The sequence below is a fragment of the Phoca vitulina genome, unplaced genomic scaffold, assembly GCF_004348235.1.
Source record: "Phoca vitulina isolate PV1807 unplaced genomic scaffold, GSC_HSeal_1.0 scaffold51, whole genome shotgun sequence".
Taxonomy (NCBI): Eukaryota; Metazoa; Chordata; class Mammalia; order Carnivora; family Phocidae; genus Phoca; species Phoca vitulina.
In genome coordinates, this window is record NW_022589754.1 from 4945555 (window position 1) to 4952460 (window position 6906).

Below are 6906 nucleotides of genomic sequence, written 5' to 3' on the forward strand. Positions count from 1 at the left end.
CCTCTCCAGCTACAAAAGTCTTGGAATCTTTTTCCAATAGAAGATTGTTTCATTTACATTGAAAATCTGTTACTTAGTGTAGCCACCTTCATTCATTATGTTACCTAGATCTTCTGCAAAACTTGCTTCAGCTTATACATCAGCACTTGCTGCTTCACCTTGTACTTCTTTGTTATGGAGATGGCTTCTTTCCTTAAACTTCATGAACTAACCTCTCTTAGATTCAAAACTTTTATTCTGCAGCTTCAACACCTCTTTCAGCTTTCCTAGAATTGAGAGTTAGGGCCTTGCTCTAGATTAGGCTTTGGTTTAAGGGAATGTTATAGGTGGTTTGATCTTCTATCACGACCACTAAAACTTTCTCTATATTAACAATAGCCTGTTTCACTTTATCATTTTTGTGTTCACTGGAGTGGCACTTTTAATTTCCTTCAAAAGCTTTTCCTTTGCATATACAACTTTACTAACAGTTTGGTGCAAGATGTCTACTTTTTGACTTATTTCAGCTTTTGACCTGCCTTCCTCACTAAGCTTAATCATTTCTAGCTTTTGATTTAAAGTGAAAGATGTTTGACTCTTCCTTTCACTTGAACACTAAGAGGCTATTATAGGATTATTAATTGGCCTAATTTTAGTATTGTTGTGTCTCAGGGAATAAGGAGGCCCAAGAAGGGGGAGAGAGATGGAGGAATGACCAGTTGGTGGAGTAGTCAGAACACACACAGTATTTATTAAGTTTGTCATGTTATATGGGCATGCATGGTTCATGACCCCACAAAACAATTACAATGGTAACATCAGAGATAACTGATCATAGATCACAATAAAAATATAATAATAATGCAAATATTTGAAATATAATGAAGATTACCAAATGTGACAGAGACACAAGTGAGAAAATGCCATTGGAAAAATGGCACTGGTAGTCTTACTCAATGCAGTGTTGCCACAAACAATTTTTAAAAATTACAGTATCTGCAAAGCACAGTAAAGTGAGGGATGCCTATATATGTATGCTTATATGTATATGTATATGATTGACTTATTTTAAGGAATTGGCTTATGCCATTATGGCAGCTGAGAATTCCCAAGATCTGCAGATGGCGACCCAGGGAGATTGATGGTATACTTCTAGTCTGAGTCTAAAGGACTGAGAACCGGGAGAGTTGAAGGTGCAAGTTCCAGTTCAAGTCAGAGTCTGAAGGCAGGAGAAGATTGATATCTCAGCTCAAAGACATTCTGAAAGAGAATTTGTCTTAGTCTTTTTTCTTTTTAATTTCTATTTCTCTTTTTTCAACTTTTTATTTAAATTCTAGTTAGTTAACATATAGTGTAATATTAGTTTCAAGAGTAGAATTTAGTGATTCATCACTTACATATAACACCCAATGCTCAGCACAAGAGCCCTCAATACCCAACACCCATTTAGCCCATCTCCTACCCACCTCTCCTCCATCAACCCTCAGTTTTTTCTCTACAGTTAAGAGTCTGTTTTATGGTTTGCCTCTCTCTCTCTTTTTTTTTACTCTATGTTCATCTGTTTTGTTTCTTAAATTCTACATATGAGTAAAATCGTATGGTATTTGTCTTTCTCTGACTTATTTTGCTTAGCATAATGCACTCTACCTCTATCCATGTCATTCCAAATGACAAGATTTCATTCTTTTTTATGGCCAGCTAGACCTTAATACCTGATCTTTACTGCCCACATGCTTGTATTCACTGACTTTTGTCCCATATTTTCCCTTAAGCTCTTCTTTCCAGCTTATCTCTTAATTCATGCAAATGGAAACCAAAACCACCCCTTAAGTGATAGTGATTGCCTTGACAAGACCCCAGCTGGCCCAGACCACCCAGACCAGTTTGAACATAATCCCTGCATAAATGGGCCATGGAATGAACTCTAAAATGACGGATAACTACATTTACTTCATTATAATACTAAAATCTCCACCAAAGTGTTAGAGTGTGCAGTTAGTTAGGTTCTAACAGGATACCTGGAGGCCAACAATGAGGAAGTCATGGACAACTATCAGGAAAGTTAAGGGTGCTGAGCAGGCAGTGTTTGTGGTTTGAGCAGTGTGTGTGACTGCTGGGGATGCTTTCCTGGCTGCAGAGCTGTTTGGAAGTATCTTCTGCATTTGCACTGCCTGTTGGGCCCACCATGAGGCGCCTAGATTTGGTGCAGCAGAAAATGCCTGTGTGTTTGTGACAGAGGTGAAAGAGGAGCCCTCCACCAAAAGGGAGCATCAGCCATTTAAAGTTTTGGCAACTGAAACTCTAAGTCACAAGGCATTAGATGCAGATATATACAGTGCAATTCCAACAGAAAAAGTGGATGAAACATGTTGTTATATTACTACCTACAAAGGTCAGCCATACCTTTGGGCTCGGCTAGATAGAAAACCTAACAAATTAGCTGAGAAAAGATTTAAAAATTATTTACATTCAAAACAAAACTTAAAAGATTTTTTTTGGAATGTTGAGGAGGACTTCAAACCTGTTCCAGAGTGCTGGATACCAGCGAAGGAAATAGAACAATTAAACAGGAATCCAATGCCTGATGAAAATGGACACATTCCTGGTTGGGTACCAGTGGAGAAATACAACAAACAGTACTACTGACATTCCTCTGAAGTTAATTACTAATTCGAAGTTGCCCTGGTACTAAAGCATCATCCTGGTGGTCCTGGGCTTCTGGAAATTAGTGCAGTACCACTCTCAGATCTCCTAGAACAAACACTAGAGCTTATATGAACAAATATTAATGGAAACCCATATGGGTTAGGAAGCAAGAAGCATCCATTACATCTTCTTATACCACATGGGACATTTCAAATCCGAAATCAACCTACCTTGAAGCACAATGATCTATTATCCTGGTTTGAAGGTTGCAGAAAGGGTAAAATTGAAGGAATATTATGTAATTGCAATGATGGCTGTTTAATCAAGGTTCATCGCCATCATCTTGGTTTAGGCTGGCCAATTCCAGATACTTACATGAATTCAAAACCAGTTATTATCAACATGAACCTGAACAAGTATGACCATGCCTTTGATACTGTTTGTTTAGTCTTTTTTCAAAAATAGATAATCAGAAATTTGGTAAACTCAAAGATATAATACTTGATGTATAAACTAGAAATGCAATTAAGAACCAGCTTTATTGTTATCTTTGAATCTTGAATATTCTGTCATATGTGGAAGGTAAAAAAATCTCAAGGTTCCATGTCTAATAGAGCAATATGTCTTCTAGCGTTTGAAGAAATGAATTTCCCTGTTGCAAAGGTCTATTCAAAAAATTTTTTAGAACCACCAAACGAATTTCAACCACTAGACTTAGAAATATAATAATAAGCTCCCTACCTTGTACAAAAGTTGGATAAAGACAACAATTAAACCAACAATTCTGGATCATTAACTTTAAAAATTAAATAGTTCAAGATGAATTTGTTCTAACACTTAAAACATATGGCTGTAACCTCATGTTTATATACATGTACATATATATAAAACTAGAGTCTTAACACACATGTAAATAAGTATATATAAAACCCCAATTTTAAATGTTAAAAGTTATTAAAGCTCACCCCATACTCTTTAAAAAACTTAAACATTATGTATACAGAAATTCATCACAGCTTATTTGATAGTCATAACTTACTCTAAAGTCATCAAAAAATACTTTTCTATTATGTTTAAAATTTCATATAATTTTATTTACTAAAACTTGTATTTAGTAAAGGTACAGGGTATGAAGAAGGAAATCATGTAGGTCAGAGACCTGTTTGATTTCCAGATTAAGTTTTAACTTATAAAGTTAGTAGTTAAATAAAACTACAAGTATAGGTAGTCCTTAATAAATGGGGAGATCAGCAGGACTTTCTTCTTCATCTTCAAACTGTTCAGAAGCAGCAACAAGACTAGTTAATTCAACTCCACATTATTCAGAAAGTTTTTTTTAACTTTTCTTCTAAAAAAATATTCTTTTTCACTTCTTTACAATTATACTTCAGATCTTCAATTTCTTCAAAAAATGAAGGATCAAAGTTTTCCAGTTCTTTTTTCAGCTTTTTTGTTTCTCCTAGTAGAAACATAATATCTTTGAAAGGTATGTAGGGATATAATATATTCTTTAGATTTGAACTAAAGAGACTTAATTACAAACATAAAATCCAAAGTAACCTGAATAATCTAATATACTTATATACTATATAGGCAGAAGTATTTTCTTAGAATTTTGTTAATAAGGTTTCATGGTACAGCATAAGTAACTAACTTGTTAGCTGGTAAATCAAATTATTTGTTCTGTAAGTTATGTCCTAGTTTTTGACTAAAATTTATCAGTTCTTAAATGGGTGGGGGAGGGTCAGCATTTAATCTTTCTCCAAAAGTATATCAGATACTCTCATTGAGGCAATCAAAAAGACTTGGCTATAACACAAATTATTCTGGTTAAGATTCTTTGGTTTAGGTTTCATTTATATTTTCTTTACAAATACCTATTTGTTAATGAATAATAGTCAACTTCTTTTAAATATATTTAGAATTAGGGAAACTCTAGGACTTCTACCTGGCTAAGAGGCATCTGGTGAAGAGACAATTTGAACTTTAGAATAGCTAGTGATCACTAGTTAATTCTTCAACTTATGCTCTTTTGTTCTGTTTATAGATTCTTTAAGAGATAAAGCATGGCAAATATCTTTCTTTAATAAAGGAAGTTATTCCCAAAAAGAATTTCAAAAGTAAATAAAAGACACTATTCCCAATGTGACCCAAAATCTTAATATTAAAATAATGAGCTATATTTGTGAGAATCAAAAAATAAATTTCTCTTTAATCCTAAAAAAACCCAAACAAACAAACAAACAAAAAAAGGAAAGTTAAAGGCTTGTCCTGGCAGCACTCCACAGATGCCAGATCAAATCAGTCAGGCCCAAGATGGCAGATGCCATGAAAGAAAACTCTTGACCATATAAGGAAGAAAAGGTATAAAACCCTGCTTCCCTACCCCAACTAATGAATATTTCAACCCCTAGGTAACAACTGTTGATGAAAGATAGAAACCTGATCCCTAGAGACACAACTCTTTCTCTCTCTCCCTTTCTCATTCTCTCAAGCTTGCCCACATTCATATCTCAAGAGTATACTTTATGCTCTAATAAATTTTCCCACTTTTGTCACTTGTCTGCTCTGTTTCATGTCTGTTCTTAAGTTCTTTCTTGAGACAAGACCCAGAACTTTTGGTGATACCTTTGGAATGGACTGGGTTGACCTCAGGGCCTGGAGTCTCCACAGTTCACCTGGCAACACAAGAAGGAGCACAAGCCTCATTTACATAACATACAATATATGTATAGGCATGTTTCCTTAAAGTGCATGCACAATCTTATGCCTGCCTCTACATATGATGACAAGGATCCTCTTTTTATATATTCGTTCTAACCCTAAATAAAAGAAACCTATCCACCCTTACTCAGGGAGTTGTGGCTTTGGAAGTTATTCCCCATGATCTTATTTTATGCAAATAAATTTTTTACTTTCTGTGACAACTCCACCTGGTGTAGTTTCTGTGATTCACCAAAGAAAAAACTCAGATTAGTTTGTTTACACATTTGGTAATGCAGATGGGACTACTGTCTTTCTAAGTTTCTGCCCTACAGTTTCCTGGTTTCCAATGGACAGAGCAGTGGGCAATGGCAGCACACCTGGGTTAACCCATTCAAGCTACTGGAACTAGGGTTGGAATCCTTGGAGGGGACTCTCCCCTCTTGGGGTCTGTACTACCCCCTTGAAGAGAGTTCAGCCACTCTAAGTCTCTTGTTCTAAGAATCTCTACACAGAGGCAAGTGGTGCCCATCCAGTGGCATGACAACAAGAGTATTTTCTCTGAGTTGTCTCACAAAACCTGGCAGGTTAAAGAACAGAACCTTTCTGGTAAACACTCTAGGGGATTGAACACTTGATTATAGTTGAGTCTAGACATTCCTGGGTAGCAAGGGTACATACAAGTGATAGGTATTAATTTATTGCCATTTTGTTAATTGTTTTCTTGTCATTTCTGTAGTTATCCTTTATTCCTTTCTTTTCCTCTTGCTCTCTTCCTTTGTGGCTTGATGGCTTTCTTTAGTGTTATGCTTCGATTTCTTTCTTTTTGTGTGTGTTTATCTATTATGTTTTTGGTTTATGGTTACCATGGGTTTCATGTATTGTACCCTACATGTTTGTAGTCTACATTGAGTAGATGATTCCTTAAGTTCAAACACATTATAAAACAGTAAATTTTGACTTCCTTCTCCATGATTTATGTAGGTCATATTTCATATCATTTCACTTTGTGTATCCCTGGACTAAATTTTGTATATATAATTGATTTTACTACTTTTGTGTTTTAACCTTCTTACTAGTTTTGTTATGTGATTGATTTTCCATCTTTACTATATATTTACTTTTGCCAGTATTTTTTTTTTTCTTTCATAATTTTCTCACTTCTAAGAATGGTCTTTTCCTTTTACTTAGAGTTCCTTTTAATATTCCTTGTAAGGCTGGTTTACTGGTGATGAACTCCTTCAATTTTTATTTGTCTAGGAAACTCTACCTCTCCTTCAATTCCGAATGATAATCTTGCTAGGTAGAGTATTCCAGGTCATAGGGTTTTATTTTCTTTTCAGCCCCTCTTAAATTTATTTTTATTGAAGTACAATTAACATACAGTGTTATATTAGTTTTAGGTGTACAATATAATGATTCAACAAATGTATACATTACTCAGTGTTTATCACGATAAGTGTACTCTTAATCCCCTGTACCTATCTCACCCATCCCTCCATCCGTCTTTCCTCTGGCAACAACCAATTTGTTCTCTGTATTTAAGAGTCTGTTCCTTTTCTTTCTCTTGTTTTCTCT

The 6906-nt window shown here is 35.0% G+C and overlaps 1 pseudogene; it reads left to right on the top strand.

Moving 5' to 3' along the window:
* The first annotated feature begins 2164 nt into the window (after positions 1 to 2164).
* LOC116621893 lies at positions 2165 to 3167 on the top strand (annotated as a pseudogene).
* The last annotated feature ends 3739 nt before the right edge of the window (positions 3168 to 6906 follow it).